Below are 24,413 nucleotides of genomic sequence, written 5' to 3'. Positions count from 1 at the left end.
TCAAGTTTGCTTAAATTATAAATAATATGAGTGATATTTAAATAATTTCATACTTGCTCATCAATTAAAAATGTGAAAATGCACTTGTGTGCACATTAAAAGGCTTCATTTTCAGTATACTTATATACACACAACAAACTGTGCACTGTGTGTGTGTATGTGTGTGTGTGTGTGTGTGTGTGTGTGTGTGTGTGTGTGTGTGTGTGTGTGTGTGTCACAAGACAAGACAGAAGAAGACAGAGACGCAGGGTGGCTATGGACAGTGTATAATGATGAATGTTGGCAGGAGGATGTACACTATTAACCAACTATTACTATTAACAATTCAAGTAAGGATATTAAGAAACTCTAATGTGATTTTAATGTGAAAAAAGTATCTCGTTCATACGACTCGTTTATATGCCGTTTCATTGAGAGAGGCCATTTAGAATACAGACTTTAAAGAGTCCCACAAATGGTCCAATGATGGTTTCTATTTAACTAATCAAAAAGAAAACAAGCAAAACTTGAGTTCATAAAACTCTGAGCCTAATTTAAAAACGCTTGTTTAATTTAAACACTTGTTTTTAAATTAGTTCTGATTTTTGGGTTAAATCAGGATGGAACACACACACACTCATACATATACATATATACACACAGGAAAATAATTTGTGAAGAAAACACACAACAAAATACTGCATAAGAATTACACTGTTAATCATCCAGCTGTGTGACTGATATGTCGAAATAGCATCAAAGGCAGTAGTGATGTGTACGCTGGCCTGGCTAATATCTCTCCCACTGCTGTCCGGCTTGAATGATCAATAGCGTTCATTTAGATGAAATGAGGACCTGCTGCTGTTCTTCATTTGTCCCCTAAATTACCAAGCGAATCATGTGCCAGTGTCTGATCTTTAAAGCACTAGTTTAATGATCTACATATTGTGAGTGCTGTCAGTAAAGGAGAAGTCAATGGAGTAATTACACTCGAATGAAAGCATCAAGAATGGAGAGAAGCTTCGGTGGGCATTATCGTCAGCTTGTGAATGGAAAGGAAGTCAGTGGACTTGTATCAAAATAGCAGCTTGTGCCACGCCGGTGCCACTCGGCCCCTGCAGGGAATTCATATTTGCCAGGGAATTTTTATTTGCCAATGAGCGACTGGCAAGCCATTCATATCCTCCCTGAGGGAATGGTGTTGGCGATCCATTTATTTACTCTAGGTCAAAACAGAGGCAAAAACACTGATAGAGTCACCACTGCACCGTTAGACTGGGGAGATTTTCTTTGCTTTATCTGTCACATGCAAGAAAACACCTTGGGTCCACGAGCAGAAAAAAAAAACAAAACACTCAGGCTTTGTTTTGTGTTTGCGTTTGCCATGGAGAAGGATTCAGCTCCACATCAGACATGGCAACCTCCTGAATGACAGGTAATCTGACTCCGCAGAAGACGCCTCTGCAGCAGACGGCAGCCACGCTCCACCAGGAGGTTTCATGTGTGTGTGAGCGTGCACACACGCACAAACAAATAACAGATCTGTGTGTGTGTTTTATTTTTCTCCTGCAGTCCTGATGAAACTACAGTTGTGAATAATTCACTCTGACTAGATGAAAGTGACTCTATGATTCCAAGGGACATTAAAATATCCAGTGCTGTTAAATATTATATTGTGCTACATGTTGCCTGCGTCTCCTCTTAAACATGCACATACACTTTTTGCGTGGGCTTACTCACAGTCGTATACCGTCATATCCTTTGTGGTTGGGCGAGCGTGGCTTAAAGTCTTGGCAGGGTCGGGGGGTTTACCTCACATACATGAAATGTGAGTGACTGTAAGAAGATTACTAGAGGGGGTCTGAGAGGGCCGAGGGGTCTATATTTTTACTGAAGGGATAGAAAGAAGTGAGTATTTTTTGGGAACGCAGAGGGGGTCTTTTAACTTTTTTTGATCCCAGAGATGGTACATGTTTTGATATTTGATGCTGTCTGGAAGAAATACGACTCAGACATCATAAAAATTGATTTTGAGGGACTCTCAGACATCTGATCTCATTAATATTAGGCTAGATCATCATCTGATCTATATTCATATATATTTTAATTAAGCAGGCTATTAGAAGCCACAGAGCTACTGCCTGTGCTCTCTTCACACATCCTGTAGCCGTAATGACTGTTTACTTGGCAGCTGTTTATTTAAAAATAGACAAGAATATTCACCATTATGTTTTGTTAGCCATAAGTATATTATTTTGAGATACTGGAGGGGAACAGATGGCTTTTTTCACTGGTAAAATTAATAACGCTCCTTCACCACCCCACCAATTTTCATATGGTCCCTAAATTAATTTGGATTACAGCATAAAAACAAATGGCATCCTGCTAGTCTATGTGTGTGGACTGCTGAGGAACAGACAATGTGCTGAATGCTAATGAGCTGCATTTACAAATTCAGGTCAGAATAATTAGAATAATTTGGAATAAAAGTTTGTTCTTTTCCCTTTTGGCAAAAGGTGTTTGAAATGAGGGCATCGTGCTCTCTGCTCTCTCTGGGTAGTGACTCATAGTTACCTTCAGAGGAACCCAGAGAGACCTGGGTGACCAGAAGACAGATGTACCGTGTGGAAAAAAAAAAAAAAAAGAAAAAAGAAGGCAGTGAGGAGTGATGAGTTGGGTGTGGGAAGAGCAGAGAGAGAAAATCAAAAGAGAAAATCAATGAAAACAGGGAGACAGTGATGGACAGTCAATAGACTTGAGAGGATTTGGAGACGACACGGCCAGCGACTGACAGCCCCTTCCCCTGTCATCAAATATTATAGAGATACAACCTGCCAAGATGTGACCATCAGTCAGCTGCAAAAAGGCTTCTGCTGTTTCTTGCAATGACCTTGTGGCACGCAAGCTCAGATGCAGAAAAGACAAAAATACAATCTGAAGGTTGGAGCGCAGTAGCTGATGCCCTTTGGTGGAAAATATGATAGCGTGTCTGCCTCTGGGCTGTGGGAGCAGGACAGAACAGCCTGCAGGAGCATGTGAAACACAATCGTTCCCCGTCAGCTCCAGGTCAGCAACTTTTACAGCACAAAAATAGGCCTTTGTTGTCGACCCCTGTAATCAGTGTTTAAAAGCGCCGCCACATTACAGTTCATCTAGCTTTTGTGTCCCATTTAGCCTCACTTAGAGCGGCTAAACGGGCTGAAATCAGGGCACAGGAACAAAGGAAGCCCTCCAAAATGCTGGGACGGTATTGCGACTTGCTGTTGTCCTACAGAAACAAACAACCACAGCTGAGCACACATCCTGAGGGTGTTGATACCAGAAAAGCCGCGATGACATCAATAGCTGGAGGCTGTCCTAGCCACTGGCCTCAAGCCATCCAGTTAAGGGCTCCAAGATGGAGAGCTCCACCCACCCTCATGTTGCCTCGAGGAACTGTGTACCAGAGGGCTGACAGACCGCTGGCTCACCCATCCAGAACATTGCACTGATTGACCAGAAACGTCCATAGACATAACAGTCGTACATGAAACTGTCAGAGGAGAGGGAGCGAGGGCAGCAGAGTAAATTGTTGGATTGACTTAACACGAGTGGGAAGCAATAAAGCTCCCCACCACACAAACTAATGACTACAGCATGCGGACTACAGGGCACAGTCCTCGCTCTGTCCCTCCCTCTCCCTCTCTTTCTGCAGAGACCTTGAGAAAAGCCTCTTCTCTCGCCCAAAAAACAAAGCTGTCATTTTATATAAGTAACAGTGAGCTCAAAGGAATTCAGTTTGCACTATTTTGAAATTGACCAACCTTTACAGAGGCCACAATGTCAATGCCCCCGTTATGCAAAAGACAACAGAATTATGTCAACGCGCAAGTAACAGCTACTGTAACTAATGAATGGGGATGACCTCTCTCTGGCCACTCACTTTTCATCCGTGAAATTAATTGAGTGGTTTGTCTGAACTCCCCAGCAGGGAGAATGATATCTGATACCGGCAATTACACCTGCCAGGCTGTGTGCAGATGGGTAAAGACAAAAAGCATTAACATTGTCAGAGGAGGAGGAATGCAGCGGACGACCAGGGGGGACACTGAACTAGTTCAAAGGGTTACGCACTGACTCTCTTTGTAGGTGTGTACGGTTTCTGACCCACAGGTGTCCAAGGCCGTAAAAAGCAGCTCCTGCCATTAATCAAACATAAAAGGGAAAATGTCCTGCAGGCCTCGGCTGTGGAAGCGGGAAGGATGATGCAGCCAGTGGTTGAACCAGGTGGGAGCTTTTCACCTTCTCTGTTAAAAATCCTAATTCACTAGCATTACATAATCAGGAATGATTTGCATAATTAGTGAAATAGTGCCTCTTGCTACTTCTTTGCATTCGATGTGGTGTGATTGTGAATGGGTTTCATCATATAATCTAATATTCATGTTCCAGTAGAACTGGCAGTGATTAAATGTGTGAAGGAAAATACTCAAAAACTCACGAGGCTGTGAAATTCTGTCAAAGTGGGTTATCCCAATTATACCATGGCCACTTGCAAGACACAAGTATCATTGTTTTCCCAAGATATAGAGAAATTTATGAGAAATGTTAAGGGGAAATTTGTATGGTCACAGTCTTTGTTGATGTAGAAATAAAGTCAAAACTCAAACAGCCGAGGGAAGTCAAAGCAGAAACACAACATCAAAACATCTGACTACCCAAAGTTAAAACACAATTTCTCTGATGAGAAACACGTATTCTGCGTGCTGGATACCTCTACACGTCCCGTGACAATAAACAGTAGATTCATATTAGAGTTCTTTCTGTTTTCATAAGGGACAATCCAGCAACTTGCCATATGGTGAATAACACCATCTACTTGCCTGCAAAACTAATGTATGGTACCTGGCTGGGCACAATTATTGTACAGTGCATATTCAATCCACACTACCTATCCATCCATCATTTAACATTTTCTATGTAATCATATTATGTCATGATTTTGACTTATCACGACAAGTTAGTTACCAAAAAAGCAATACAGAATGAAAATATTTTTTACAAATTAAGTAAAGTTGCAACGAATGAAATTGTTCAATATTTTGGGAAATACGTTCAGGCTTACTCACTGTGTTGCTGAGAGTTAGATGAGAGGATTGATACCACTCAGTCAAAGTACAAGTAAATATTTAGAGACAGCCAGTTTAGTAGTTTAGTACAAAGGCCGGGCACACAGTAACTTCCTGGACAAGAAGCAATTGCGCCCAAAAAGAAATAGATTGGCACGTAACTCTTAAAAAACATAACATGAGGTTTTTACGCTTTGCTGTTTATGCTAAAATAATCTAAGCTAATTACCTGCTGGCTGTAGCTACATATTTCACATAGAGACATGAGCATGGTATTGATCTTCTCCTCAAACTTTTGGGAACAATGAGAATAAATGTAAACATTTCCCAAAAATGTTGACATATTCCTGTAATTTAGGTAATTTTACAAATGTTGAAAAACAGGAAAACATATGAATACTGAAGTAATGTTTATGTGCTTTCTGTGACATTCAAGGGGTTTCCCTCTTCATCTTTCCTTTCTCTGTTCCCCATTCATATTAGCAATGACACTTGCAACAAGTAAAGAGAGTTGCCTCCGCAGGGAGCCGACCCAAAAACAAAAACAACTGTGTAATAAAAGCCAATGCAATAAAACAGCCCTGCAATAAATGCAACCCTTGTGAAGGTTATCATGTGCAACTGTAGTGGCTGATTGTGTCAGAGAGGTTTTGGATCAGTTTTGATCGTCGGGCTGGATTTGATAATGTTGTACAGTGTTTGTGTTGCTGTGTGTAGTGCCCACACAGTCGAAACCCTAACAGGACAATCCTTCACTGATGCTGTGTAGCCATTTGAGTAGCTGGATGTTTGACTCCATTGATCATGGATTGATTTAATTTTTTATGTATTCAGAAGTGCTTTGGCTGGCCTCCAGCTGTGGTAGTGGTTTAAGGAGATGACAGTTCACAATTGCAGGAGAGGCACAGAGAGCCATTAGCCATCTGGATGGTATGCAGCGGCCTCCGAAAGCATAGATCTTCCTGTACTGTGGAGACATGTGTCTCCCATAAGTCCTCTCCTCCTCTTTTTTTCTTCTCCTCCTGCAACAATGGATCCCCAAGCAAACAAACTGTTTTTTCACTGATTCTTCTTTTATCCTAAACTGCTCCCTGATGCTTCAACCAAATTATTCCCTCATGGGACACAAAAAAGGAGGAGACAGTCAGTGCGAGTGACATTTTTTGAGTTTGAAGAAACAGCTAATAGCACATATTATATTTTACATGTGGAAAAAGTGATGCTGCTTCTTTGTATTCTTACTTCAGTGTCGTTTAGTGCTAGCTGAGCTCAGTCAAAAGCTGGATCAGACCGAGGATGTGGCGAAAGGCGACACAGCAGAGAGTGTAATGAGTGCACACAGGGTGAGGGATCAGAGACACAGCATGACATATTAATCTCCTTCCCCCCAGGGAAGCTGACACCACCAGAACACAACAGGTAAGAGAGGAAATTCAGTTTGCAGGTGTCAGCACGGGGGTTTGGTGCCCAATCTCTGATTACAGACATCTCTCATTCTTCGTCCACCATTATTTTCATACAGTGTGCCACCTATGCAAACAGTTAAATCACTCACACGATCAGTACATACCTAAATGTATATACAAAGCTTAATTGTTATTATAGCATCATTAAGACCCCGATCAGACAGAGCACTTTTTAGCAGCCTAAGATGGCTTTTTGAAATTGTCAATTTTCAATGAGAGTGAATCTTTTCTTGAGAGTGAATCAATCTTGCAAAGTCCAAAAATACACCCACCAATATCTCTAAAGCTGATTGGTTTCTCAATCATTTAACCCATACACAAACAGATGCGTAAAAACAACACTTGGTGGTTTAATGCGGAGTTACATGGTGGGACAAAAGTTGTGTCACAGTGTTGCCAAGACGCATTGTAAATGAGACAGTTTTAGTAGTGCTGGTAGACATTATTTTTTCACATTGGAGAGAGCGTTAGCACGTTAGCTGTTTCCACCTGCTTCTGGTCTGTTGCCTATGCTAAGCTAGGCTAACAACAAATAGTTTGACATTACAGGAAATGTACTTATTCAGATGACAAATCAATATCACGCACATGTCTGTATACTAAATATATATATATATCACATGTTTAATCCTCCTGCTTCCAGTCTTTATGCTAAGCTAAGCTAATCAGCTGCTGCCTGTAGCTAACTCTCAGAAAGTGCATTTCCCAAAAGAAGAAAAACCTTCCCCATATTTTTTGGATCCGATTGTTTACATGCCTCAATAACCCAGTAAAATTCAAGAAATAAAAGACCACAGCGTGTCGATTCTCCTTTCAGTTCTTGTCTGAAACTACATTTGCCTGCCATCAGCAAATTGAATGCTGTCATCGCAAAGTGTGCTTGGGGGCTTCTTGCTTGTGGATCAGGGAATGTTGTTCTTATAATGGAGTGTGGCTCTCTGCCATCTTTCCTTCATTACACCATGGGCCTGAAAACCCCCAAACCAACGTGACCACAACCCAAGCATGTGGGTCCCCTCTGTTCAGTACGCCGTCTCATCCAAATAGGTCCGGCAAGGCGCTGTACAGTGTGATGTCATGGGGCAATTTTCATTACCAAAGCTCCCTGAGAACATGTGAAATTTCAGTACAAATGTTCAGACAGAGTCGAACAATTAACGATTATAAATGAGCGCTGTCCCCGGCAGCCAAAACTGATACCGTGAAGGAGCCGCTGAATGTACATGTTGCTGCGTTTGCAGGACAGAAATGACTAATTAAGAGGAGTTCATTTCATAAACACCAATCAGATAATCTAATGTGACACACTCGTGTAACAATGAGGGTGCTTCAAAGCTCCTTTGCTCTTGAGCTGCATCCACAGTGATATCACAGCGGTGGTTTGGGCCCCCAGAGATGAGCTGTTGTACAATGTTAAAGACCCATCATTATGGGCTGCACAGCCATCCACTACAAAATCAAAAGCACATTCAACGAGTTTGTAGATCCATATACAGCTCTTGTAGCATTGAACATTTCCAATGAATACAAAATAGCACTACAGCACACAGCCATGGTTTAAAGATGGCCTTCATGTCTGTATTTTCAAGCTATTTAATGCTGAATTTCACACTTGCACATTGACAGGGGGTGATTTCAAACTCCAGCTGTCTTGGTATAGAATGTTAAGTTTTGTTAAGTGTGTTAAGTGAATCTTAAGTTTTAGACCACGGATGAACAAGACACTTCATAATTTCTGTCAGAGCAGCTCCAGCTTAACACTTGTTCCGGTGTTACGTGGCAAAAAGCTCAACAAAGCCGAGCACGATCCAGCCACATTATGTAGTTTCCATGTGTAGGGAAAAAAGTGAGTTGGATATTCAAAGTAAAACATATCTTAATGGTTCCTTAATGATGCTTAAATTCCACCGAGGCGCTGCCAGTGGCGCAGTCAGTCCAAGAGAAAATAAAGAGCTTCATAGATCCAGCACATCGATCTTAAGTCATTTCTCCAACCGATGAGTTTTGTGCACCGAGATCCCTCTGATTTGTACAAGAAATGTTACTCCGAACCGCAACTATGGTACAGCCTCTGAGAAAATAAGAGTTTTGTCTCAAAACAGAGGAATAAGACACAAAAATATGATTCCTCTAATGCACACAGTGCATAGGAGAATTAAATTGCATATGAAGAAGACTGTGGAGTCTGATGAACACCTATGACTTGTTGCATTATTGAACTTTGTGAGTTTTCACAGCATAGAGAGGATATTTTTAAGTTTCTTTAACAATCATTTCCAACTGTCAGCTACTCTACATGAGTATTTATCATGAGGCTAATAACATCCCACCACTTGAGCTGCTTTTCAAATGTCAACATATCTGGTGTGAACAAAAAAAATGTTGAAAATGTGACTTTGTCAGCTGGAGGTGACTGAATGATTTATCAGTCCCGGGTCCCTGAGCAGATCAAAATCATCCTTGCTATGTTCTCATTTTTCTCCTGCTGACAATAAGGCCTTGAGAGGCATGCCTCGTGTGATAAGTCGGACATGATTTATTTGCTTGAGTCTGCATCACAAAGAGGAGACATTTCAAATCTCTGCACACAAATTTCACAGCTCATGGTTCCCAAACTTTGATTATACATAAAATGACCCTCTCTGTCAAGCATCAATCTCCACACATCCACTCTTAACCTTCACAATGTCTGCCCTAAATAAGAATCTGGGTACAAGCAATTCTGTTATCCCTCAAATCAGACATCCAATATGTCTTTTGATGGAAACAGATTGGATAGGGCAGGTCAGAGCTCATTCTGCCAGAATGAATATGCAAATGATGCATATCTGTTTTGAATCTCGAGTAGTAATCCTTGTCCATGGAGAAAATCAAATCCCGCAGCGTCTCCAAACACCCTATCTCCTACGGTCTAAGTATACTACGACATTAAAGCAGCAGTCACAATGTGTTTCTTGAGCACAACGTGCTGCGCTATCACCCCTATCAGTCATTGTGAGTCAGGGATTAGCCAGCCTCAGTGAAGCAAACAACCTGACAGATAGGAAGACATTTCACCTCCAAACAGAGGATAGATAAAATATATTTAAAGTATTTAAATATCTAGTACCTGCATAAGTAAATATACAGTGCTGCTGCCTTTCTCTCTGTTCTTACTGTTTAACTTTACAGAGGTGACTTGAGGAATGCATCTTATCAGCCTGAATCTGACCTCATCATTTCATCCATTAAAGCTGAAATCAGCCTGAAAATCAATGCTTTAGCTTCATATTGTCTGTGCTGCACTCTGGATGACGGGGCAGCAGACGGCGACGAAGAGGAAGAGCAGAGTGCGCAGCCACTGATGCTCTGGATGAAATGTTGAATCTTAGTCTGTATGGATTTAGTCATTTCCTGAAGCTCCCTCTGTTACTTAACACCCCCCTCAGCTGCAGTGGCCGAAACGAACACTCTATGTGGATGTCTATGTGATAATCTTTCTGCCCCTACAGGGGGTAACACTTGGGTCAGCATCACTAGTGCGCCTCGAGCAGCCCTCTCTGTGCCTCTGTAATTTTTATCAAACAGCCAGGAGTGCTGGGAGAAGGCAAAGGGCAGGGTCTCTATCTCAACTCCCCTCCAACCCGTTTTTACAGAGGAATGAGCCTTAAAAAAAATCACCCGGCAGACAGCTGCAGTCAGAAGGCATCATCAGTCAAGATGGAAAAGGGACGACAACGCTGGTACTTAAAGACCATCAAGCTATAGGAGACCGTTATTGTGTACTATCTGCCAATTCACAAGCGTAGCTACGTAGCTACTGGGTCTGTTAAGGTGAAAACGAGGTTTTCATCCATTACAGGTAGCCCTCAGGTAGCGTCCCCGCCTGCTGTCACCTGCAAATTAGAAAGCTTGAGCACAAACCAAACTCTTCTTGACTATTACATTCTTACCAGTCTTCCTCTCTGAGAAAGGATTATTATTGCTTTTCTTTATATTGAACAACATAAATTTCAAGCTTATGGTTTCGAAGCTTAAGTTTAGAGTTTTAGCTGCCACCTGTAGCTCTTTTTTGGACCTCATCTTTTCCTAAATGTAACAAAGAGGTTTTGGTGCCTAAACCTAACCAATCTGCGACCGTTTCAGAACGTTTGTTCTGTGTGTTTATGTCACCATGACAGCGAAGGTCCGTGGCATGCCTATGGACATTCTGGTTAGCCCTCTGCTATCTTGAATAGTGAAGAAAGGATTTAATCATGCAGCTCTTCCAGATTTTTCAAATGTTATCGGATCCTCTTTCACAGTGTAAGTCTATGGGGGAAAAATGCCTTTTGGGCCCAATGGCATCACATGATGGACGCCATTGTTGTAATTACACGATTTGGCCATGATGTCAAATCGGCTTCAAAGCCCAGCGCTTTTCCTCTGGGCTTGAGTATGCCTGCAGCAATATTAGACAGGGGACAGTGCATTTCATACAGGCGCTCCAGGGACGTCAGTATTTGACAACCTGGGAATGAGAACCGTTTTGAATGAGGGGATGGCCAGAGCAGTTGCTCTTCTTCTATTCTTCTTCTGTGGCTGCAGAAGATTGTCTGATATGTTTGTATCAAAGGGGCGTGACAAAGCGGTGGATGAGAACGAGTTTGATATTTTCCTCTGAAACACTGTGTAGTAGGGGAATAATATAGCCTACAATATTCACATTAAGTACAAATATCTCAACACTCCACTTAAGTAGAGTACTTGAGCAAAGGCCCTAATGATCTTGCATCACCTAATGTGATTACAAAGCTAAAAATCTCATCTGTGTATCATGCTTATCACAGCCAGAGGCTTAAAGCCTCTTTTGGCAGAAAGGTATTTCCAGCTGTCTTCTTTTGACTAACCCTCCTGTTTGTCACCCCCCCTCCACCCACACCTCACCCATCAGTGGTTCACTCTGCTGCGGCACCTCCTGCCTCCCTCTCTGAGCTGTTGTCATCCATCTTTTCAAGTGCTGGCCCGTACAGTCACTGTGGCAGCGCTGCTTTTAGGTGTCGCTTAGCCTACTTGGTTCAAGCCACTGACGGGCAAGTAAATAGACCAAATTGGATGGATGCAGCTTCCCTTGCCGGCAGAGGCGACCCTAATAGTTCACTTCAGATCCTGGCTCAGCCCTCTTTCATCTGTCACGCACAACACAGAAACAAAATGCGAATTCTCTTGTTTTCAAGCTCTCAGTTCCAATGTTTTTCACCTTGTTTTCATATCCTGCCTTCCATCTGCTTCTCTTCCCTCTGCCTCTCTTCCTCAATAACTCAGCCTGTGTGATTGCACACAGCACACCGCACAGAATAAGCTGTGGTATCTCTGTGGGAGTGCAGGAGAGGTTGAATTGATCATTTCATTCACTGTGTAAATTCCGCAGGTGTGCAAAAGGTTACAATAGCAGAAATCAGTCATCATCGTCTGGAGACAATCAATAATTTATATCCTGGATGAAGAATGAGCCTGAATTTGACATTTTCAGAGGCGGGACTTTGCGTGTTGGTGCGCTTCATTTCACCACTCTCTGGTGGTGTCATTCCTCCTCTCAGAAATACTCGCTGAGGAAGGTTCATGATTATTATGGGACACTGGGACAAGTGAATATAACTAACTGGTGAATGAATCTCTTTCCAATACAGAGAAAAAGTTTGATCTTTTTCATCAGATTCAGCAATTAACCACACAGTATTTGGTCTCTTAGATCATACATTTCCCTTTCCAGAAGGGGGTGAGAGCTTAATTAAAACTAAATCTCGACTTGGGATCATTCTCAGGAGAAAACAGGAGCCTACAGGTGACCGAGAAAGGTATTATTTCTATTCTTGGGAAAAACTAAACAGCAGTTCCTCAAAAATGATTCAACTCCATATGCTTGAATAAACAATATTCATGGAATTCATAAAATTCATGAAATTTCCTTGCTTCATGTATTTTTCAGAGGGTTTGGAGATTATCTGAAAGTGAACAGCCCTTCCTCCCAGCATGCGGTAACTCATCCTCCTGGTGCTCTTCCTGTCCTTTGCGAAACAGACTTCCAGCCGCGAGTGAGACTGTGTGGATCAGAGCCGTGTGGTCGGGCTGATGCAACTTCATGCCAGGTATAAGACGGACACACCTGTCTCACCAGCAGCGTGTCATCCTCTCAACCTCTCTCTGCCCTGTGAGTCAGAGCAAGCTGTGAACTTCTGTCTGTCCAAAGAGAGACAGTGGCTGAACCAAAAGAATAGTCAGAGCATAATGACAAGGCTGAGTCATTCATAGTGGTTCTTAATCACTATTGTACTATGGCAGTGGTGTGGGTGTTTTCCTAGAAATGCTTTGGTTGTTGAAAAATTACCCTGAATTCACTGTAAATTAACATAACTTTTAATTTTTAATTCCAGCTCACTAAAACGCACTTCATGTATCCATCAGGAACATGTGGAATGCATCCCTTTTCAGGTGTCTGGAAACATGTATTTATAGGGTTATATCAAGCACGAACTGCAAGAGCTTTGGTGATCCCCTGACCTTTCACCTGCTCACGTTAGCATGCTAAAGTTGGCCTTTAGTTCAGGGCACCGTGCTGTGCCTGTGACTAAAGCCTCACAGAGCCACAGCATGGCCGTAGAGTCAGAGTGTTGTTTTTGCACCAGCTGATTGTCTTTCTCTCCCTCATATCTTTTATTGGTGCTACCTTTGACTGCTCATTACTGCTACCAACCATATTGGTCAAATTACAAGGAAAATTTAATGAATAAGACGTAAATATTACTCTGTAAAATCACTCAACAGCAAAGTTAATAAGATGGATAATTAGACTTTAAACAACAGAGACTAAACTGATATTAACCTTCCATTAAATAAAAAAAAGAAGCACAATGTTACTGGCATAATGTAATTACTGAATTTCACATTGTTTAACATCACTCCTGTCAAAAGACTTCTTCTTTAGGTAGAGGAGATTGGAGCCAGCTTGCAAGTTATAACAAAGTTCTCATAACAACTCCTTACAGAAAAAAGTAATTGATTACAGTAACGTTTTACTGTTGAACTCAGCCTCTCACCCACTGAAATATGTTCACTTTCACCCATGTGATTGTGCATCCTTGTGAACGTGCTGGTGATAGAAACAATACAGGGACCCAAACACCACAACTCCCTCTGTATCTATAGAGAGAAACTTGAGTTACAGCTATCGCACCACTTGTTGTAAAAGACTCCCCAGGGTAATTTTAAGTTTTGCAAAGGGTATTTAGCTTTTACTACTTTTTTACTCAGCCTTTGTGTAAGTCAGAAATATTTTGGGAAGTTTTACCTCATCTGTAATCACTACAGATCAGTGTGTCATTAGGTAACGATCTCCTTTCATGACTTAAATCCTGGCAAGTGCTTAAAAATGGGCCAAAGTGGGTCTAGCAGAGCGTATGTGCCAAATAAAAGTCATTTCCCGAAAGGAACTTTAGAGGAATGATGAATACAATATGCAGAACATTACTGCAAGGAAATATTTATCCTTGGGTTTAAGGTACTACTAAACACTGCTGTGGCTGCCATAACAAAATATACAGTGAAATGAGTGTTTCTCTAAAAAAAAAAAAAGTGAAGGGCAGAGGTTACAGACGCTGCTTGCATCTGTCTTTTCACAGTGTGGTTGTTATGCTGCCAGTCTCTGAGTAAAGCAGGAACAGGCATATGTTAGTAATAAAAAATGTCATGAACAAAATAGACATATACAGTACCTTCTCCTGTGGTAATCTGTACCATATGCTGCTAGTTCAGCTGGGAGTTGAGCAAACTCACTCAGTTGGAGTGAAGGATTGAGAAGACGTCCAAGGTTCAGCTGTTTAAGTGCAGAGTTTGAGAAAAGCTGTTTGGCACTGGACCCTAATGTAAAAATGTTGATTGATGCGCAAGCAAAGTCACATTTCTCATTGACTTTCTCTCACATCACCCACACGCTGCCCAGCCCACTCTGGTGGACAAGCTACAGTTACAGATTGTAGTTCGATCAGGAGGAGATCTGTCATGGTTCAGACACATGTGTCTGTCTACGGCGTGAGCTCGGCTGAGGCTCCCCGGCGGGGGCCCACCCTGTCTGGATTGACAGAACTATTAGAGCGCTCCCAGACATGTAGGACGGGACAAGGTTACCTCAACTCTGCACTTACTCTCCATCAAGGCAGTGGCAGAATGTGGACTCATTATATGTGCACTGAATAAGAGAGCTGGACTAAAACATGTGGAGGAAAATGAAGACGCAAGAGAGAGCAAGGAAAGAGAAGCAGAAATGAGAGAGAAGGGCAAAGAGAGAGACGACATTTATTCCCGTCTTGATTAGTAATCGCCTGGTTACATTTTTCAGGTCACAAGCCCTAATTGAGGCAGTAGCACACTGGAAAATAGAAACAGGAATGGCGTACAGTCACTTTACTCAAACATGCATACAGTATCTGAATGCAATGACACACACATAGTCCGAAGGTCAGTGCTCAGAGCTCTCATGGGAGGTAATGAGATACCGGTCCACTGGATCGGCAGTGCATCAGCAGATTCAACGCCTCCTACAACGCTACTAAGCCCTGGTATGTGCTTTTCTTCACGTCGATCAATTGTTCACAAGCAAACCTACATACTTAGATAACAATCAAAATGAACTGTTGTCTAAGATTTAACATTTATTGTCTCACAAATAATCTTGGTAACTTCAATATTTATAAAAAAATTTTTTAAAAGTCTCCCACTTTCAAGGCAGTAGCTACTGCTCTGTGTAATTTGGAGGATTCACATAAAAACTTGATACTGATTCTTGTAGTTTTATATCCAATATATTGACATTTGAATTCAGACCAATAAGAACAACTATGCAGCTGTTGACTATAGGTCTAAAGGCACTTTTGAATACCACAGTTAATTTTCACAGATAGGTTTACCACTATTGTAATGTTATTGTAAATGCTAAATAAAGATAAATTGTCAGTATTTCCTTCAGAAAACAGACTAAGTTCACTTATAATTTACTTGTTTGTTTGTTCTTTACCTTTCACTGACTCTCGTGCACGTGGAGGATTCGCATCCTCAATACACACGCTGACGTGAGTATTTCTGTCCTGTCTGTGCGCTAGTTTCTTTACCTACACACGCCTCAACACACCAGGGTGCATTGCTGCCATAAGATGAGTTCTGAGTTTTTCTCAACTAGAAAAACTTGCTCTCTTGATGTTTTTGTCATTATCACCTTCATTACTGATCCTTCCGCCTGCAAGTGAATAAAACAAGTTCAGGCACATCCAGGGGATAGCTGAAAGGCACTCTGGGAATGTGGGAAAACTGTTAATGATTTGCAAGCACTGCAGATGAGGCAGACTGAGAGTAACTTGGTATATTGAGGTTGGTGTTGTCTACTTATCTTACTTAAGGGTCCACACTCAAACCACTGAGCAGCTTGTTGAAGATTTAGGAACGACACAGCAGACGACAGCAGTGATCAACGCACACCAGTGTATACATATCCATATATCCAAGGATAATTATGTCCAGCAGTGAAAATATAGGTTTATTCCACAGAAACGCTGGCATGTCAGAGGAAGCGTGTGTTTACGTCTTTCACATGAACTATATCTGCTCTGTGTTTATACAGCTGATGGCTTTGTGTTCGTCATGTGCAGAGAGAGGAAACACGCATAGAGAGGTTTATGGAAGACTGAAATAATAGAAGTTCAGTGCCCACCGTAGAATCCCAGGTGTGCTCTCACCCCCACTGCTTACTGCACTACAGCCATTCAATGGATTAACATAAAAACTGAGGGAGGGTCAAACATTGACAGCTCAGAGGGTGTATAGGAGCTTATTTTCTTTATCTTGACTAATCTTATGACAAAAAGGTTTAGGACAGCCAAGGACAAAATATGATTAATGAATCTTAACAGAAAAGCTCCACATCTAGGGGAATATGCTTATTCTCTTTCTTGTTGAGAGTTTGATGAGAGGATCAATACCGCTCACATTTCTGTCTGTTAAATTGAAGTTCCAGTTAGCTTAGCTTAGCAAAAAGACTGGAAACAGGGACAACACACAGCCAGCCTTGTTCTGTCCTTAGATGGCAAAATCCACCTAACAGCATCTATACAGCTCACTAATTGTCACATGTTAAATGTTGTTTGTTTCCTGGAGTTTCCTCTGTTGCCTGGCAACCTCAGGGTGGCAACAAATATCTGGAAAAGTGAAATAGTGCAGCACATAATCCCTCTGTAAAACCGAAAATTGTTGTTCCATTTCTTTGGACGGATTAAGCAAACAAGATATGGCATGTTAATTAATAAGCTTTAAAAGTGCTGCTGGACAGATTTTGTTACCTTTAGACAGAACCAAGCCAGCAGACTTTATGCTAAGCTAAGCTAACTGTAGCTTCATATTTAACCCCTTGATGCTCCTACGCACATTTGTGTTTTTGGCTTTTACTTTTTAGCATATTTTATCCGTTTATCATGCCTATTGTTAATGTACAGTCATGAGAGTGGCATCAATCTTCACATTTAAGTGTCTGTTAAAAAACTATTCCTATAACTAATCCACTTTGTATTATTCAATGTTCTGACTATCAGTGATCCTCAGTGAGAAATGAGATATTGAAGGTGAAGCTAGTTACACACTAAGTAGAGAAAGTGGGAGCTCTCCGGTGAGTGTCTCCATCTTTCCCAAAGAGCTCATCTAAGCTATTTTCAAATAGGTTTCAGTTGGTGCTCTGCAGATAAGAGCTGCTCTTCACTCTGATTCACAGACTGGCTGCGTGTGTGGTGGTGGACTGCTGGCTGATTTGAGGAAATGATGTCCTGATGTAATAGTTTTATCAGCTGAGGATTACCACACACACCCAGAGGAGGCTAACTGTCACTGCAGATGGTTTTCTCACGAGTAATGAACTTCGCTGCTGGCTAGTCCTCTGACTGTCATCTCTCTGTTACTGTGATTGAATAACAGCAGGTGAGATGATGCAGGCATAAGTAAATTAGCATAGTGCTGATTGTGAGTGGCGCTGGGCCTTGTATAAGAAGGCACTGTGCACACATTGAAAACCTGCTCTGTTCACAGAGAAAGAGACGGCAGACGAATCTGGTTAGCGGTTCATCGTCTGTGAATCCAGTAGTATCACGATGTGTCCCGACATGCAGCTTCCTTTATCAGACGTATCACTTTTCTAATGGTGACAGGACAATCTCTTTGAATTTTGCTCAGCTCACATCAAAGAGGGGGAACAAGTAGAGGAGCTTGTTTACCAGTATCTACTTCATAATTTCCAGCCAGACTGGCTGTTATTTAAACTGGATCATTTCCCTCATTACAACAATAGGAGTTCAGAGCTGCAGAACAACGGCGCAGTAGATACTGATGCTTCACCAAACTAATCCACTTGCTGGTACTTGTTTGCCCAGAGTCTTCTTCCTGCTATAATAAGAAGTAGGCATTGCTTGTCTGGGTCTCATCTGTCACCCACAGCTTCTCTTATGGATTTTCCTGTTTTGATCCTTGCCATCTGTGCTTCTTTCTCTCCCTCTGCTTTTCTCCCAAAGTCGACGTCAGGAGCAATTCGTTCTTAGCCACACATTCACTGGATTTGGCTCCATAGTGCAGACTAATTGTTAAACTATTCTGGTCTAGCACTGGTTTATTCTCATTGTCCTCACTAAGAGCTATTGCAGAATACTGAGAGAGGTAAAGGGAATTAGCTACCTGTGCATTGGGAAAAGTTCACAGAAGATACCAGAAGAGTTAGGCCAAAGATAAAAATAAAGCAGCTAAAGCTCCTCAATAATGTCACCCAGGGATAAAAATAGGAAGCTAAAAACATTACGCAGAGGGATTTTAAAGCAATATGAGCTCACTTTCCGGGTTGACATTGTCAGGGCTATGATGGAGTTAACCTCATTTTGGTGCAAAAGGCCAAGCATGAAAATTAAACAAATCTACAAAATTAGTCCAAGCTGCAGCAGCTCCAGCGGCATTTTTATCAAATGACACCACCAAATGGTGCTGTGCTTTTTAAGCCTTGCAGTGATAATCATGAATATTGGTAAAATTGGCCCATATCCAAATACTCTGTTTACTTAAAAAAACTTAAAACTGGATGTCTGCATTGAATAAGGGATCATGAATAATAGTTTATTGTGTTCAGTGGCTGCAGTCACATTTATACAGCAGCTGACTGATACTGAGTTTGATGCCACTAAATCAGTTGCATGTATCAACACCAGTTGCAGCACCACAATGTAAAAATACTGTTACAAGTAAAAGCACTGCATTCAAAGTCTCACTTCACAGTAAAAGTACTCATTATGCTAATTTCTGCATAATATATCATGTTGTTGTATTGTAATTATTTGGTGCATTCATCGTGTTGATGAAAAAACAATATTTTCTTCTGAAATGTAGCGGAGTAAAAGTTTAGAGTAGCATGAAATGCAAATACTGAGCTCAAGTACAAGCACCTCAAAATTGTACATATTAAGTGCAGTACATGAGTAAATGTACTTAGTTATATTCCACAAATGATCAACTGAAACTTTTAATACAATCCTCCTGAGGTGCATGAGAAAAAAAGGACGGTTACAGAGGAAAAAAAGGACATCCAATCAATTGTAGCCGCTGCCAGCCGGGTGCAGGATTTACTGCATTCTATCACCTGTCTCCTCTCCTCAACTGAGGTAAACTTGGCTGGAGCTCTCCCTCACCGTACCAGACTCCGTGTCACATCAGCATTCCTTATTCACCTCCTAAACTCACAATTAATACCAGACCTGCTCCTGAGCCATGTGTGACTTTGTGCATATAAATCTGTATGTGTATGTTGCTGCCTTATATACCCAAGGGTAAGCTGCTATGTAAAGATTTCCCCCAGCACAGACATGTTACTTCACAGACATAATGGAGTCTGGTCTGCACCGGTACAGAGTGGTACCGCTGCAGACCGCAGTCATTCCTGTCTGCCTGCCTTCCACACAGCATGTGCGCACCAGGCACCGACCTCGCGCTGCAACCTCGACTACTGGATAAGGAACAAAAGACCTGTGAATGGAATGAGACCTGCACTAACTCACCCTGGTGAAGCGCTACTAAAACACTGCAAAGCTACACAGCAGACGAACAGTAAAGTGTCACTGTCCTAATAGCACAAACATCAGAGCCTCGACAAGTGCGCCGTTTGTTCTGGTTTTCACACATGATGTTTGTGTCTGGGAGATTCTGATAAGGTGAGGTCTCACTTTTGAATGTTAAATGCTAAGTGTGGGGCTTAAAAGGAAAATCCCACCCCAGTTACACAGTTCACACTATAATGGTCCAATGGTTTCCAGGGGATGTGCTAAAGTGCTGTAATTTACTATTTCTGTGTACCCACTTAACTAAAATTAGCCTTTTCTGTTGTTGATTTTCACATTTCCTTGAGTACCTTTTGATAGAACACACAGAGGTGTGTTCTTAGTGCCGAAAAGACTGTAGATCAGCAATATTGATAGCAAAGACTGTTTTGTTTTGAAGTAATAAAAACTAAGAGTGAACAATGCCACAGAGCAACACATCTAGTGGTTCAAATTACCTCAAATTACCATTCAACAGGGTTAGATTACTCATGTTACTGGCAACAGCTCTATGAAGTTGTGGCTGCATTGAATTTCTACTGAGGCTGCTGGTAGTGTCTTTGGCTATGACGGATTGCCCTCTGTATGATTGCTGAATGTCAGTCCAGAATGATGAAGTCTACAAAGACACCATCACTTCTTGATTCTGCAGGACTGACACTAAAGACATGTTCATTTTTTTCTTTCACCATGTCTTTGCATAAGGGACAGGTGCGAGCATATTAATAAAGATATCATACATACATAATACTAGCATGTTGTATCACATTTAATATAGCTTTAGTCTTTCTAATCTTTTTCTTTGTTTAAGTTGTTTGGTGCATGGATTAGGAAACAGTTGCCTATTCACCCAGACATATAACAACCTCAGCATTTATTTGGTGTCACGCTACCAGTTGACTGACAACTACAATATTCGCTCTCCTTTTTGCTCTGTTTTTGGTCTCCACCAACTCCAGCGGGAAATATCTCTTCTCTTCACTGTGTCTGTCTGCTGTTTAGTGTACAGTGGGTTTATCAGGGTTTTTGAACACTGACTGAACACTGATGCGAATGTCGAGATTGGAGCAAAGCAGTAAAGTTGTGGGCCGCAAAAACCAAAACAGTGAGCTGAGAGAGTTGTGCTGTGTTAGCTGCCTGCTGACAACACTGAAGCCAGAATCAAAACATTAACTTTGCAAGCCAGAAATCCAAAACAATGAGGTAAAAGAGTCTGTAGAAAATATCTGGATCTTTAGCTGCTAAATGCCCCACTACTGCGTGTTGACTGGCTAGTTGCTAACTTTGTCTCCTGTTTGGTGAGAATGTTACATACAGCGGGTTTATCTGAGCTTTATCATTAAAAACAAGTGCCTGCTGCATTTTGTTACTATGAGAGAACCTTTGTTCACACACATTTTAACAATTTATATGCTATAAAACGATTAAAGCAGCTTTAAATATGTCATGTTTACCTACCGGTTTAAGATGACCTGGCAGAGAGCTCCAAAAACTGTCTGCTTTGTAAGTAAAGACAGTATATTTTCACAATTTAGTTTGTTTAAACACAGTCAACTGTAGTTGCGCTGGAAATATTTCATCATCAAATCGTGCACACTCGGCCACCTGTGCATGTGAATAACAAAAAAGTGAAGTGAAACACCATTGTAAAACAAAATGGGCCTGCAACTGCAAGGTACAATACCTACACTTGTTTTAAATGCCTTTTGGGTAAAATGTTCCTTTAAATCTTTCAACCAAGCCGTATCTGCCCAGACTTGAAACTCATCTCACACCTAAAGTGTGATTAGAAACTTGTCCTCGGGGTAGTACATATCCCCGAGCACTGGATATCATGTTCCACTAAACATTTTCTGTGACATCCACACGTCGTAAAGGAAATCAAAGAATCACTGTGTTGCTGCGTCTAGTGGGAGCCATAAGATATATCCCACCATATAGAGTAGTTTCCTGTTCTGACAGGATACCACAGCTGAAGAAGGGAAACCCAACACCCACCTGCAAATAACACTGAGTCAGACATGGTGAGAGGAGCCCGTGACATCTTGATGTATGTGTATGTGTGTGTGAGTGACTGTGTGTGTGTTGGGTCTTATGTGTGGGAGGCCTGCCATATGCTAGATGTGCCAATGCAGAACTGTGGAGGTGCAGTAGGTGAGAACAGACATTATGGCATAAGGTAATTGTAGATCTCGTTTTGAGGTCTGACACATAAATTCATGAAACAACCGTGTACTTGCTTATTTTCGCTTGTTTGAATAATTTGCTGAACTACAAGACATAAATCCATGCATGCCAACATATAGCAGGCAGAACATACCCTGCTTATATCTAAAACTACAGAGCCTCTAATGCATGTTGGACTGCTTTTCCATTACTGATCGCTCGTGAAGGTTTAAAGAAATTGTTAACAATTTTGGAATACACTTATTTGCATTCTTGCCGAGAGCTGGGTGAGACTATTGATGCCTCTGTCATATCTGTATGGTAAATTTATGACTACACCCAGCAGCCCATTAGTTCAGCTTGGCTTTAGTGGACTATTTGTTGGCCAGAAACAATAACGTCCTGAAGTCTTGTTGTCACAATGCAGTTACCAGGCAACCAGTGGATACGTGGAGATGTTACTTCTCCTGGCCACGAAACGCTGTTGTTTTTCTACTTCTTTATACTTTTATGTATGGATTAAATGAACAAGATGTGCCGTGTTAATTAGCTAGCTTTAGATGGGCTGGCAGCTGGATTTTGTTATGTTTGGACAGAGCCAGGCAAGCTGCTTCCCTCCGTTTCCAGGCTTAATGCTAAGCTAACCTAAATGGCTGCTGGCTGTAGCTTTATAATTACCATACAGATCTCATCTAACTCGTGACAAGAAAGCCTTTACTACAGTGTCAAACTATTGCTTTAACCTTATGAAAGACAATAACGCCTCCATATTATTTAGCTCATTACTATGGTACCTGATTGAAGCTAAAAAGTTAGAAAAAAAAGGAAAACATCCAACAAAGTCACTGCGTAATTGAATTTGTGACTCAGCTCTGGTGGAAGAGATGCAATAAAGATATTCATAAAGACCTCCTTAAAAAGCTAGGTTATCATACTTAGCATAATATGGAAAAATCACCTCAATTACTCCCACTTGGCAAAGAGAGACGGAGAGAATGGATAAAGCTATACGGAGCTTCAATTTGGCAGGCAGCGGCTCGGTTAAGGTCAGCCCACCCTCGGACTGACTGGCTGTTTAGTTTTACTGGGAAGACAACAAATGATGCGGCTGTATCTCGGCCTTATCTGTCACTGCTGATAGAGGTATCCGGAGGTTTAGAGTGTCACAACAAGAAATAAGAGGGAGGACAAAATCCTCTACAATATGGACTTCCTGTAGCCTATTACCTAAATCAGTCATCCTCTGACGCCCCAACAGATACACACTGTATACTACTGTAAAACAACCACTCTTAAAGCTGCAATAACAGACTTTTTGGCCACTTGGGGGCACCAGCAACAAGCTGTGAAAACGACACTGATGTATTGCCGTCACAAACTTAACAGGGGAATTGTTGGTGGTATATCGGACACAGCACACAGACATGTGCACGTCCAACAAAGTAAAAAGAAGATTTATAACTTATTTGCTTATTTGCCTTTCTGGTGAACATCCTGAACAATCACCCTTTAAGTTGATATAGCTAATGTGTTAGCATAAAGTTGCCTATTTTCACATCTAGCAGATACGGAGCAACATTAGCATTCATTTTGGAGTCATGTTTCTGGCCACCTGGTGAATGTAAGTCTGACACGGACTCCTTTTTACTATGTTTTGGTCTCCACCAACACTTCAAGGAAAATATTGCCTCTTCAACTACTAAATTTTTCACTATGTTTTGCTATTCATTGATCATTTGGCACTGGGTAGGTGACAGAGCCAGAGAGCGGTGAGAGTGAACTCTCCACACATTGCACACAGGCACTTGATGCATCACCATTATTAAAATATAGATTGTAGCCATTTCCAACTTCATTTTCATGTTTGTAATTACTACCTAATGAAGTACACACTGCTGAGCTACACAATGGACTTTATGGACTATGCCACTTTTCTAGCCTTTGGCATTGTATCAGTATTCCAAATGCTCCAGACATTTTTCTTGCATCTCATCCTATTCACCAGTCCAATGCACCACTGAACACTCACCACACCTCTCCTACAGCTGAAGCGTCACTGCATGCCAAGTGGCCTGAGTGTGCAGTGTCACTGAATATTGACATTCAGTCCTGTACAGTATGTGCTCGTACTGTAAACTCTGATGCTATATTACAGTCTCTTTGAACTGTCTTGGTTTTTTCCACTGTGTGTCAATATACACTGAAATATAATGACGCTATATGTTGTCATCGCTACAAATGATTGCACATGCATGAGACTGATTCCAACTGTGAGGCTGAATCATGCTCTGCCGTAAACAAATAGCCATGGAAAGGGTAAACAAACTGACACAAAAAAGGCTTTAACAAAAAAAAGGCTTCACTGTAGCTTTAAAACAAAGAGGTACAGTGAAATAAAGTGCTCTTCTCATGATGCCAGGCTTCTGTCGGTGATTCATCGATAGGGTCTCTTCAAGTTTGTCTCCCTGTGTGCCTGTCTGTCTCTCTTTCTCTCCCTCTTTATAACTCAGTTTTATTCACATCACTCTGCATAATGCATGATAGCACATAGGTCCCCCAAGGCCTTTCATTAC

General features: G+C 41.5%; 1 protein-coding gene across 1 annotated transcript in view; it reads right to left on the bottom strand.

Annotated features, from left to right (window-relative positions):
• Window positions 1-24,413, bottom strand: part of btbd11b (BTB (POZ) domain containing 11b) — a 65,236-nt gene that overhangs the window by 38,834 nt on the left and 1,989 nt on the right. The window lies entirely within an intron of this gene.

This window comes from Pempheris klunzingeri, chromosome 5 (genome assembly GCF_042242105.1).
Source record: "Pempheris klunzingeri isolate RE-2024b chromosome 5, fPemKlu1.hap1, whole genome shotgun sequence".
NCBI lineage: Eukaryota > Metazoa > Chordata > Actinopteri > Acropomatiformes > Pempheridae > Pempheris > Pempheris klunzingeri.
This window is presented reverse-complemented; position numbering and strand designations above follow the sequence as displayed.